At 37.5% G+C, this 12745-nt stretch overlaps 1 protein-coding gene and 1 long non-coding RNA gene across 8 annotated transcripts in view; both read right to left on the bottom strand.

Annotated features, from left to right (window-relative positions):
* PBX3 (PBX homeobox 3) overlaps positions 1 to 12745 on the bottom strand; it is a 174962-nt gene that overhangs the window by 125160 nt on the left and 37057 nt on the right. The gene's annotated exons all lie outside the window — the stretch shown is intronic.
* LOC123651278 lies at positions 7146 to 11088 on the bottom strand. Its single transcript, XR_006739877.1, has 2 exons — positions 10374 to 11088; positions 7146 to 7595 (listed from the first exon to the last, which is right to left on the bottom strand). It is a non-coding gene; the product is annotated as an uncharacterized LOC123651278 (long non-coding RNA).

Raw genomic sequence — 12745 nt, 5'->3', positions numbered from 1 at the left:
CAGCCTTTAAGGAATAAAATAACAATAGAGTCAAGAATGAGTGGTAATTTTTAAAAAATAATGTTTTATACCTTTAAAAACCTTATAGTGGACACTGCAATTTTCAAAACTTCTCAGCTTTGGGGAATTCTTAAATTCTTTCTCTAGGTTTTTCAGTAACATTGAGCAACAATTGGCTATAACTTTAAACTAATCTTCAAATGGGATTTTAAAAAATAAAGCAGAAATAATAGCATCACTGAAACGAGGGAAAATCCAATATATTTCTATATCTGGACAATGACAAGACTCACCATGAATGCTACAAACAAGTTAATTACTATAAAAGAGTGAAAAGAAGATAATTTACCTTGTCTTCATTTCAATTTTTTGTTTTAAATTTTCAGAAATGATCTAATCTAAACCCTCCTTTGCTTTTAAAACGATTCTTCTTTTTCCAACTAAGTCCATTATTGTTATCTCTTAAATCTTAAAATGTAATTTGAAAAATATAATTGAAATTTCTATCTCAATGCATTCCTTACTAGCTTGCTACTGTCAGAATGAACCATTTGTGGTTACATGAAGAACTGAAACAGAGAAGCAAGTATCAAATGCAATAATTAAACTCCAGAGCTATGATATGTTTTACACATTCTTAAATGAGCTATGATATATGCTGGTACTATAAAAAGTTATCATTTATTGGTAATGAAAAGTAAAAATTAACCATCTATTCAACGATTTTTACCTCTCCTGGAGGCTTCAAAGCCAAATACAGCTAGAGATAAAATGTATAGTAACTCGTAACTTCTAACCCACTGCTTTCAATATTTTGGCTGTAAGTTGCAAAATAAATACCTCAACTATTATTATTTTTATGATTAGTATAAAACAAAATTTCATTGCTTTTCTTTTGCTTTGAGCAACTGCAGTAGTGCTGCCTTCTACAATACTACCAAAGAAAAGCAATGACTTAAACCTTAATTTGTTATATTTTTCTTAACTTCTTATTTGCAATTATATTTAAAAGCCAAACTATGAACACAAAAAAGTACCAAGTAGTATCAAAAGGTGACCCCCAAAAATAATGCCACATAACAGAGGTAAAATCAGACTTATGCCTGGAAATTTTATGCAGACTTATTGTCACCAGCATTAACTATATCTAGGTGCTTCATATCAGGCAAATCAGATTTATATCACTGTCTTCTGTCAAATGCAGGTGCCCTACCACAACTTGTCAAGACAGCCTGTCTGAATCTTCACACGTCAGACAGAATCACAGCACTTGGTGTTTTGGTCTGCTGACAGCAATTTATTTTGATGCGTTGTCACAATATGGAATTCTTCAATGCTCTGCACCATGGTGCCAGTAAGTCCCACTATACTTTCTTCTACTGCCAGATGCTACAGGTTTAGTAAGAGGAGGGAGCAAGTTTTGTTAAAAATCCTGCAAGTCAAAATTCAGAATAGTCCATCCTAAGACTAAACAATAGCGTGGACTACACATCTACTGTGATCAACTGTTTTCTTGGCTCTTTCACAGGGCTACTTTTAATCCTACAGTAAAAACCTCAATTCAGTAGAGTGCTAACATTTATTACATACCTATGTGTAAAGCTGGGCACCAGGGAATATAGGAGAATGAGATGATGAATGGGAATAGATTTTGTTTGGATTTTTAAAATACATTTTCCAGAAATTTGTACAAATCCCACATTACTCCTCCAAGAATGTAAAACAAGTTACACAGGAAATTTAAAAAGGCAATTAATTAAAAGTGGTAATAGAAAGGATAATATTCACATAAAAAAGCTCAGAGAAGTGCTAAACTTTGAAATATTTTCCTATTTTGTATATTAACTTTTCAGATTAAAAGCTTCTATCAACCATCAATTTTAAAATAGTACAGAGTTTTAATACCTGAGTGTGTGTGTGTGTGTTATATCCTATATAATAAAAGCCGAATATGCAAATCGACCAAATGGTAGAACCACCAGTCACCATGATGTGCACTGACCACCAGGAGACCAGTAGACCAGGAGACAGGTGCTCAACACAGGAGCTGCCCCCTGGTGGTCAGTGGGCTCCCACAGGGGGAGCACCGCTTAGCCAGAAGCCGGGCTCAAGGCTGGCAAGCATAGCAGCGGTGGCAGGAGCCTCTCTCACCTCCAAGGCAGTGCACCTGGCCTCTGGCTGAGCAGCACTCTCACAGGGAACGAGAGCTCCTGGACTGCGAGAGCCCTCAACTGCAAGAGGGATATCTGACTGCCAGCTCAGGTCCGATCCCTGAGGGACCAATCATTTAGGGGATCAGGCCTAAGCCAGCAGGCGGACATGCCCAGAAATCCAGGACTGCGAGAGGGTGCAGGCTGGGCTGAGGGTTCCCCCCTTGTCCTCCCTTCCAGGCCCCTCCCTCCCCACCCAGTGCACAAATCTTGCACACCAGGCCTCTAATACACACACACACACACACACACACACACACACACACACACAGTAGGTCCTCAGGTTACATCGGAGATCCGTTCCTACAGTGCGACATAACACAATTTTCACCATAAGTCAGAACCCACCTACATAAGCACCTACATCACTCACATGGAGCACATACACAGCAGTAATGAAGTGAAACAGTAAAAAAAAATTTTAAAGAAAGATAACAATATATATATTAAGTTTAATAATTTTTGATGGAGTCTTTAGGGTTTTCTATGTACAGTATCATGTTATCTGCCAATAATGAGAGTGTTATGTCTTCTTGTCTAATTGCTATGGCTAACATTTCCAGTACTATGTCAAACAGGAGTGGTGAAAGTGGGCATCCCTGTCTTGTTCCTATTCTTAGATAAAATAGTTTTAGTTTTTGTCCATTGAGTATCCAGAGACAGAGAAGCATCAATCAGACTGTCAAACCTCAGAGGAAAGGTAGGGGTGGGTGGGGTAAGGAGGAGACATCAACCAAAGGACTTGTATGCATGCATATATGCCTAACCAATGGACACAGACACCAGAGGGGCTAGGGGATAAGTGGGGGGGAAGGGGCGCAAAGGAGGAATAAGGACACATATATAATACATTAATCAATAAAAAAAGGGGGGGGGGGGGGAATGGGGCCAAGATCAGATCTTGATAAATTTATGGAACACAGATAGCAAGTGTGATTACATTGATAAATACATCATAGAAGACCCAAATTAAATAATGAGAAAGTTGCACTAAGAGTATGTACCAGTTTTACTAGCAAAGACTAGGAGATTCTCTAAGCTATGAACAGAGAACAGCAATGAAAAATGGGGCAATAAGTTAATCAAAAGAAGGTTTAAGGAACACTTAGGCCATTTGGTCCCTCCCACATTTTCTATAAACATACTAAGACACTGCAAAGAACATAATTTACACCCTCAGATAAAGCCAGACAATTATTCTTAAAAAATGAATTAAAGTTAAAAGTATAAATAGGAGGGGATACTAACTTCCTCATCTTACATAATGAAAGAAATACGATCTGATGGTAATGAAATCAAAATTAGAGAATATATTAATGTTATGTAAATAACCTGAGCAGAACTAAAAATAATACTACAACTAACAAAACTAGAGAGAAGAATAAAAGAAATGGGAGATAGCATAAATAAAGCAAATTCCGCCGAAGCCGGTTTGGCTCAGTGGTAGAACGTCGGACTGCGGACTGAAGGGTCCTGGGTTCGATTCCGGTCAAGGGCATGTACACTGGTTGCGGGCACATCCCCAGTAGGGGGTGTGCAGGAGGCAGCTGGTCGATGTTGCTCTCTCATCGACGTTTCTAGCTCTCTCTCTCCCTTCCTCTCTGTAAAAAATCAATAAAATATTTTTTTTTTAAAAAAAGCAAATTCCTCACAATGGAAAAACTATATACATAATTTAGCAATACAATTCAAATGTACAGGAAAAGAAATGTACAATGGGTAATAGAAAAACTAAAAACAGAAAGATGAAATGTTCTCTCCTTTCAAGAATGAGACTATAGGAAGGAAAGACAACTGTGAAAAAGAAATATTTTTATATTAAAACTAGAGGCCCAAAGCACGAAATTTGTACAAAGGGGCTCGGCCCTCACAGCCCAGGCTTTGTCTGGAAGGTTATCTAGCTATTGGGCCTAATTAGCCTATTACACTTTTATTATTATAGATTATATGAAAATATTATTTTCAAAATAAATTGACCCAGAAAGTTAGTCTGAGAGACATAAAATCTGACTACTTTGTCTGGAATCTTTCAACTTTTACCAAAAAAAAAAAAAAAAAAAAATACACACACATACACACACACACACACACACACAATTCTTTAGGTCTTGAAGAAAAATTATCTGAGTACACAAATAAGGAAAAAGGAAATAAGGAAAATTTCATCTTTTGGCATTCTGATAAAAGATGAGTCAGAAACAAGGGGCTATAATTCCCTAATCCTTTAGGCTGAAGAATGGCAATTGGGAATAGTGTTTTCAATCTCAAATTCCTATTCTGGAAGTTGTTAATCGGCTTGAATGGTGGATGGCTTAATTATATAAGGACCATATTAATGTCTCAGAGGAGGGAGAGTGATCTGATAGGTTTTAATTTGAAACACTCTTCATAAAATTAAAAATGAATGCCAAACTGACTATAACCTGTGCCTCTATGGAGAAGTTAAAGGCCAATATAGCTATAACAATACAGTATAATCAACTGGGCTTTGAGGCCAAATTGATCCAGTACTAGCCAATAATCATGAAGGTTAGTCACTGGACAGTCAAAAGGAAGTATTCTCCATTTCTGTTTCAACTAATAGGTATTTCAATAGATTATTTTTAGGCAATTCGAAAAACTGCTTATAGCTATGAAAACATTTTCAGACTATTCATACCCCTTTGGAATTACACTGTAGAACTAAAAATCCTGGGATCCGAATGTATCTAGGTGTAACATTAATCTTAAATAGAACAGTACAGTTTGGGAAATTTTGGATCCATTTTGTTCTGTTATAGAGTTTTACTTGTAATATAGCACTTTTTAAAAAGGAAATAGAACAGATTGTTAAGTTCAAATCTACATAAAGTTAAAAGTTAACCAAGCTAATAGCTCTTTTCATGGTATACAAAAGTACAATAACTAGAGGAACAGCAAAATCAAACATGAAAATATCTATCTTTGGGGGGAAAAGTTCTACCTGCTAATTGATCCTTCCATGGCTTTCTAGGCCACTACTGAGAGGTGTGTTTGCCTTAGCTGTTGAATCCACAGTGCTGAACAAGAAAATAATAATGCAACCCATATAATGTCATTTTAAATTTCTGGTAACCAAATTTTAAAAAGCAAAAAGAGATAAAATTGAGTTTAATAATATATTTTAATTCACTATATCCAAAATATGACCATTTGTAGTCAATATTTTAAAAGACTATTGAGATATTTTAAATTGTTTCCGTTTTTGAAAATTGGTATGTATTTTACAACTACAGTACATCTCAATTCAAACAAGCTACATTTTAAGTGCTCAATATCCCCAAATGGCTATTAGCTGAGACATTTATTTGAAAAGTTTTCCTATCAGCTGACAGGCATAACTTAATGGAAGCAAAGGACTCTGAGTTCCCAAGTCAACTGAAGTTTCCTAATATCATACAGGATCCAGCAGGAGTCTTCTTTGTTGTAGTGTAAGAAGCCTTGACCTCTATTGTAAGAGCCAACTGGATTGGCAGAATGAATGCATGTGTTGCCTTCACTCCTTACTGAAGCGCTACTACAAAGACAATGAAAGGACAGGGAAGCACATATATCTGTAAGAACAAAGAGCATAAAATGGACAAGAGCCCCACTTTGTTCCCAGAACTTTAAGAACCAGGCTTATATGCCTCCCCGACCTTCTTCCCTCTCTCTTTCTGATCAGGAAATTGGTGAAAACTTCTCGGGGGTAGTGAAATTTACCAAAACCAGGAATCTATACTCACATACTATGAGTTTTCAGTCAGCTTTTGAAGTGCCTTCCATTCCTAAGCACTTACTGAGCCTACTCTGTGCCAGGCACTGAGGATACAGCAGTGAACAAAACAAAATCCCTCTCTCAAGGAGCTTACATTCTAATTTTTTTAAAAAATACAATAAACAAACAATACAGAACAGAAATAGAAATAAATCAGGTTAGGAGGATAGTGTAATGGGAAGGGGAAAGAGGAATGCTGATTTAATTATGAAGGTCAATGATAGTGTCTCTGATGGGGACAGATTTGAGCAGAGGCCAGAATGGAGGGAGGGAACCACACAGCTACCTGGGCAGAGGGTATTCCAAGCACAGAGAAGTCTAAAACCCTATAAATGGTGAGTATATTTGGCCTACTGGAGGAAAACAAAGAAGCCAGTTCAGCTGGAGCAAAATGAATGGCAATGTGACTGCGGAGGGTGGAGTAAATAACAGTAACAGAGAGGTTGAACTGAGCCAGAGCATAAAGGCCTTGAAGACTCTAGTTAAGGACTGATTTTTTATTTTAGGTGAATTGGCAAGCTATGAGAAGAAGAGTGACGTTATCTGACTTCGTTTTAAAAGAATCACTTTGCCTGCTGAGTAAAGAAATGACTGTACGACAGTGTGGGTGGAAGCAAAGATATCAGATAAAAAACTATACTAGTCCAAGAGAAAGGTACCTTGACAAAGGGAAGAAATGAGAAGAGATGAGATTTGAGATATGCTTTTGTTTTAATAATTGCAAAATTATTTTTTAAATAGCAAAAACAATAAAGTTATAAAAAGGGCACCCATATATTCTTTACCAACACCTTTTTATCTATGCACACCTATTTATATACATTTCTTTCTGAACCATTGAGGGTAACTTACATATATCATGGCCCTTTCCCCTAAAGACTTTAGTATTTCCTAAAAATGGGATACTCCCTAACATAATCACAGTATAGTTACCAACTTCAGTACATTTAACATGATATAATACTTTTATCTAATCTCCTGTTTGTACTCCAATTTTGTCAGTTGGCCCAATAATGTCCTAGCATTTTATACCTTCCAGTTCTGGATTCAGTTTAGGGTTTTATATTACATTTAGCTGGCAACCACTTTAGGTCCCTTTGGAACATCCATTGTCATAAATGTTTCCAGAGCATTTATGACAATGACATTTTTTAAAAATCAAGTCCTCTCCTCCTATTTTAAATATGTTCCTCATTTCACATTTAAAGATGTGCCTCATTTCACATTTCTTCATGATTAGATTCAGATTATGCATTCTCAGCGATGCACAGGGGATGTTGTGATCTTCTCAAAGCATCACACATCTGGAGTCACAGAATGTCCATCTGTCCCTCCCTGGTGCTGTTAATTTTGATCAGCTGGTCAAGATATTGTCTGTACTATTAATGTTCCTTTTTTCCCCTTGACACTCAATCTCTAAGGAACACTTTTAAGACCACATATTCTACTTCTGATCAAAATTACCTCATATATTTAGAATTTATTGATGATTCTTGTTGACCCAATCTTAACTACTATTGGTAAAGGACTTTCCAATGCGAGCATTCTTCCACATTTATCAGCTGGCCTCTGCATTCTACCAAAAGAGCCTATCCTCCTCACCCATTTACCTATGTGTCTTTCTTCTTTTTTCTTTTTTTTTTTTCATAGAAATGTAGGTTTATTTAGATAGAGACATGCTGAATACAAAGAGCTGAAATTAATGAGTAATTGTTAACATAAAATGATAGAACATTTTAATAAAAATTAATATTATTTCTTGAACATTAACTTACCAGACACTGCATAACTGCACAAAGTAATAAGCGTTGTGCAAATAAACCTTTTTTTCTTGTTCTCCAAAAGCGAAATATTTCTTGTTTCGCACACCAAACAAGTCTGTCCAAGACTAATGACTTGGCAATCAGCTGCTAAAATATTTGCTGCTAGTATTAGTGGAGAGAAATGGTGTGCCTGTGCATAAGGTGGGTAAGGGAAATGCAACGATTACAGTTATCAGTCATTAGCAAACATGGTTCGTTATTAATGTGTAACAGGATATTGTAAAAAATTAAGTTATAAAATTTTTATTAAAACGTTTCTTACATATTGGCTGGGCCTTAAAATATTTGTGGGCTGTGAGTTTGACATGCTTGTTTTAAGCCACTACATCTTGGGGTAATTTTTATGCAGCTGATGTGATCTGGGCCACACCTTTTTTTTTTTTTTTTTTAATAAATCTTTATTGTTCAGATTATTACAAATGTGATCCTCTTCCCCCCCTCAATTGCTCCCCTTCACCAGGTTCCCACCCCACCCTCTGTCCTTTCCCCATCCCCCATTGTCCTCATCCATAGGTGCACAGTTTTTGTTCAGTCTCTTCCCGCACCCCCACTCCCCTTTTCCCTGAGAATCGTCAGTCCACTCCCCTTCCATACCTCTGATTCTATTATATTCACCAGTTAATATTGTTCATCAGATTTTTAAATTCCCTTGGTTTTTAGATTCACTTGTTGATAGCTATGTATTTGTTGATCATAATTTTTATCTTTATCTTCTTCCTCTTCCTAAATAACCTCCTTCAGCAATTCATATAATTCTGGTTTGGTGGTGATGAACTCTTTTAGCTTTTTTTTTATTTATGAAGCTCTTTATCTGTCCTTTGATTCTAAGTGATAGCTTTGCTGGGTAGATTATTTTTGGCTGTAGGTTCTTGTTATTCATCACCTTGAATATTTCTTGCCATTCCCGTCTGGCCTGCATGGTTTCTGTTGAGAAATTCTGTTCTGCAATCTTATGGGTGCTCCTTTATAGGTCACTACCTGCTTTTCTCTTGCTGCTTTTAATATTCTCTTTGTCTTTTGCTCTTGGAATTTTAATTATGATATGTCTTGGTGTGGTCCTCCTTGGATTCCTTTTGTTTGGGGTTCTGCGGGCTTCCTGGACTTATAAGTCTATTTCTTTCCCCAGGTGGGGGAAGTTTTCTGTCACTATTTCTTCTAGTACTCTTTCGGTATCTTGCTCTCTCTCTTCTGGAATCCCCATAATTCTGATGTTGGTTCGCTTGAAATTGTCCCAGAGGTTTCTTACACTATCTTCAACTTTCTGGATTCTTTTATCTTCTCCCTTCTGCAGAGGAGTGTCCTCTGGCTCTTTGTGTTCTAAATCTTTGTCTTGATTCTTGCGATCTTCCAGTCTGTTTTTAGGACTTTGTATAATATTTTTTATTTCAGACAATGTTTTCTTCATTTCTAGTTGCTCCCTTTTCATATCCTCATAGGTCTCATTTATTTTATCGGCCTTTTTTAGGATATTGTTGAATAACCTTATAACTGTAGTTTTGAACTCAATGTCCAATCTTTTCTTTTCCTCCATCTCCTTCCTTTGTGTCCTTCTTCTTGTCTGCATTTTAGTTGTTTCCCTGATTTGATGGAATAGCTTTGTATGCTAGGTGTTCTGGTAGAGCCCAGTAGCACAGCCTTCCCAGTTACCTGCAATGGACAGTCTTGGTGTAGCCCTTTGTGGGCTGTGTGTGCAGTCTTGTTGTTAAGCCTTGCTTATTGTTGGTATCACTGGGAAGCGTTGATCTCCAAGCCAATTGGCTGTGAGGATCAGAAAAGTCTCAGCTAGGAGCGTTTCCGTATTCTGCTTGAATAGGGCGGGGTCTCGGGGTGGCGCAGACAATCTTTGGTTCCCTGTCAGTCTCACCTTAGAAAAGTCCTGTTCGTGGAGAGTTTTGGAAGATTGGTTGCAGGCGCGTGTACGCACCTCTTTGGTAAAGGCGCAGACAAGCTTTGGATTCCTGCAACTCCCTCCTTAGAGAAAGCCAGCCTCTGGGAGAGCTTCTGTGCTCAGTCACAGGTAGGGCGGAGTCTCGGGTTGGTGCAGACAAACTTTGTTTTCCCTTCGGCTCCTCCCCAAGTCCCGCAGTAATGGCCTCTGGCTTCACACACCTCCAAGAGATCTCTGCCCACTGCCTGACAGTCTGGCCTCTCCCTGTCTGGGGCCGTTTATCAGAGCAATAGGGTGATTCTGTTTTCCTCTCGGACAAGAAAGCCAGCCACGTTAGCTGTTCGCCCTCTCCGCGCCAGGAGTAAGCCAGTAGCGAACTCAGCCCGGCCCGCCCTCTCTGCGTGCAGGGAGTAAGCCAGCAGCAATCTCGGTCTGGCCCTTCCTCTCCGCTCCAGGATTAAGCCAGCGCCTTTTCGCGCACACAGTTCTCCTTACCTTCACAGTTCCTGAGGTTCAGCGTGCCTTCTCTCTCCTTCCCAGATGGCAGAGCCTCCTCTCAGCCAGCCGTCTGGCGCTTCAGGGCAATGCCTCCCCTGTTTTTCAGTTCTAAATTCAAATTTCTTGTGGTAGGCTGCATTCGGGTGTCTACCGTATGCAGCCATCTTGGTTTCCCCTACCTATGTGTCTTTCTATTATCAGTATGAATTAATGAATTCTTATTTTTCCCCCCCAATGATTTACAATTATTACTATACATAACTATTTTGGTGCTCAAATTGTCTCAGAGTTGGTAAGTGGCTCCTTTGTCCTTGTGACATGTACCCATCATTTTTTTCAGCACTTCCATACAACTTGGCATAACAAGCTGTTCCAGAATCACCTACCCTGCCCCAGGCTGGAATCATCCATTTTTCCAGGGTGCTTGGTTCTTTCAGTGGGGAATAGTGTTAGAGATTAAGACCTGGATAGTTGTGCACACTGCCACTGAGATGTCTGTGCTTCTTGGCCCTTTCAGATTCTTATTAAAGAACCAACTAATGTTGCTAAGAGTGAACTGGACTATTAAGAGAAAAAGAAAAATCAAAGATGACTGCAGAGTTTCTGGCCTGTGCTACTAGATGAGTGATATTGGCCTTTACTAAGGCTAACTACTAGACTACTAAAATGAGGAAAAGAAAGTTTACAGGGGAAGATCCAAAGTTCCATTTTGGATGAGCTAATTTTGCATGCTTCTTAGATATATAAGTAGGTATTATATATTGAGCAGAAAACTGGAAGAGTCCAGAATTCAGAGGAGAGGATCAAGATGGTGATATAAATTTAGAAAACATCAGCATATTACTATTTAAACCATGGGACTAAATAAATAAACAGATAAGGATCACCACACATTTGAGGTCTCTCAGGGCCTCTGGGCAGTGTGGGAAGTTAGGGCCAGAGCAGAAAGAGGCATCTCTGGGGCCTGAATGAAAAGGGGCTGGGTCAGAGTGGAAAGGCGGTGCCAAGGAAAGGAAAGCCTGTTCTAACAAGAATCTTCGTGCATCGGGCTTCTAGTATTTCAATAAAGTATATGTATGGTATAAAAATAATAAGCAACCATTACCCATTACATCTACCACCCAACTGAAGAAAAAAAATCTAACATAATTTTTTAAAGAACTCTGTCCACAATCTCATCCCTGTCACCTCTCCCTTCATCCTTTTATAGTTTTCCCACATTCATATATAAGTTCAGTTTACATGTGTTTGAAAATCATATAAAAGAAAACATACTGTATGTACAGTTAGTTTTGTGCTCACCCCCTCGCTCCCTACCCCCCTTTCCCTTCTCTATAAAATCAATGAGTATGTCTTCAGGTGAGGATTTTTTTAAAAATGTAAAAACTCAGTTCTGTTGGTTGAGCATGTCATAAATACATAGAAAATTACCACTAAATTTCTAGCTCATGACATTTTTTTCCATTCTTGATCATATATACATGTCTTCATCTAATTATATCCATGCCCAGCAAAAGAAAATGTTGCCTACACTACAGTGTTTCAAGATGGTTCAGTAAAGAAAACAGATTATATAAGTAATGAAACAATATTTTGGAAGATAAAAAAAAATGTTTGTATTTAAGTATTAGACAAACCTCTAAAGCAGAAAAGACTCTTTTGCTTCTTTAATTAATGTCACTTATAGTCATCTATGTTTTGCCTTGTGATTTATCATCTTAATATGAGAAATACAATGGAATAACTGAAACATTTGCTGATTTAATATAAGAATAGGGATGTATAGGAGTCTTCTGATTACTAAAGAGATAAACAACTATAAACATCTTAGGAAATAAAAACAGCAAATGTAAATACATCAAATTAAGTATTTTTAGGAAAGGAAATAAAACCTTATAAGAGTAAAGTTTGGCCGAAACCGGTTTGGCTCAGTGGAAGTGTCGGTCTGCGGACTGAAAGGTCCCAGGTTTGATTCCGGTCAAGGGCATGTACACTGGTTGTGGGCACATCCCCAGTAGGGGGTGTGCAAGAGGCAGCTGGTCGATGTTTCTCTCTCATCAACGTTTCTAGCTCTCTATCTCTCTCCCTTCCTCTCTGCAAAAAATCAATAAAATATATATATATATTTTAAAAAGAGTAAAGTTTGCTTTAGTAATCATTTTATAAAGATAATACTAAAATATTATATACATATATATTATTTAAAATAATCTAGTTAAACAAATTGGGAGTTGGCTTTTTAAAAAAAATGGTAGTTAAAGATAATTTCATTAGACAAGGACAAATACATATTTGTTTAGTTATATCCAAACATGACTTTTAAGAGTCCATTAACTACCACAGCTGCTATGGTAAATTCATGTATGTGTTACCAGGAACACATAAAGGTATGATATAACTAAGCAATAATTAAAAAATTAAGAAAATACATTAAAGCTTTGTGGGGTTAAATTTCTTCTCTCTTACACCTCTTCACATCCTCTTCCTTCAAGAAGTTTGGAGAAAATCCAAAGAAATGTCTTTGATAAATATTTGTCAAATATAAATGACC

This window comes from Pipistrellus kuhlii, unplaced genomic scaffold (assembly GCF_014108245.1).
Source record: "Pipistrellus kuhlii isolate mPipKuh1 unplaced genomic scaffold, mPipKuh1.p scaffold_m20_p_43, whole genome shotgun sequence".
Classification (NCBI taxonomy): domain Eukaryota; kingdom Metazoa; phylum Chordata; class Mammalia; order Chiroptera; family Vespertilionidae; genus Pipistrellus; species Pipistrellus kuhlii.
This window is presented reverse-complemented; position numbering and strand designations above follow the sequence as displayed.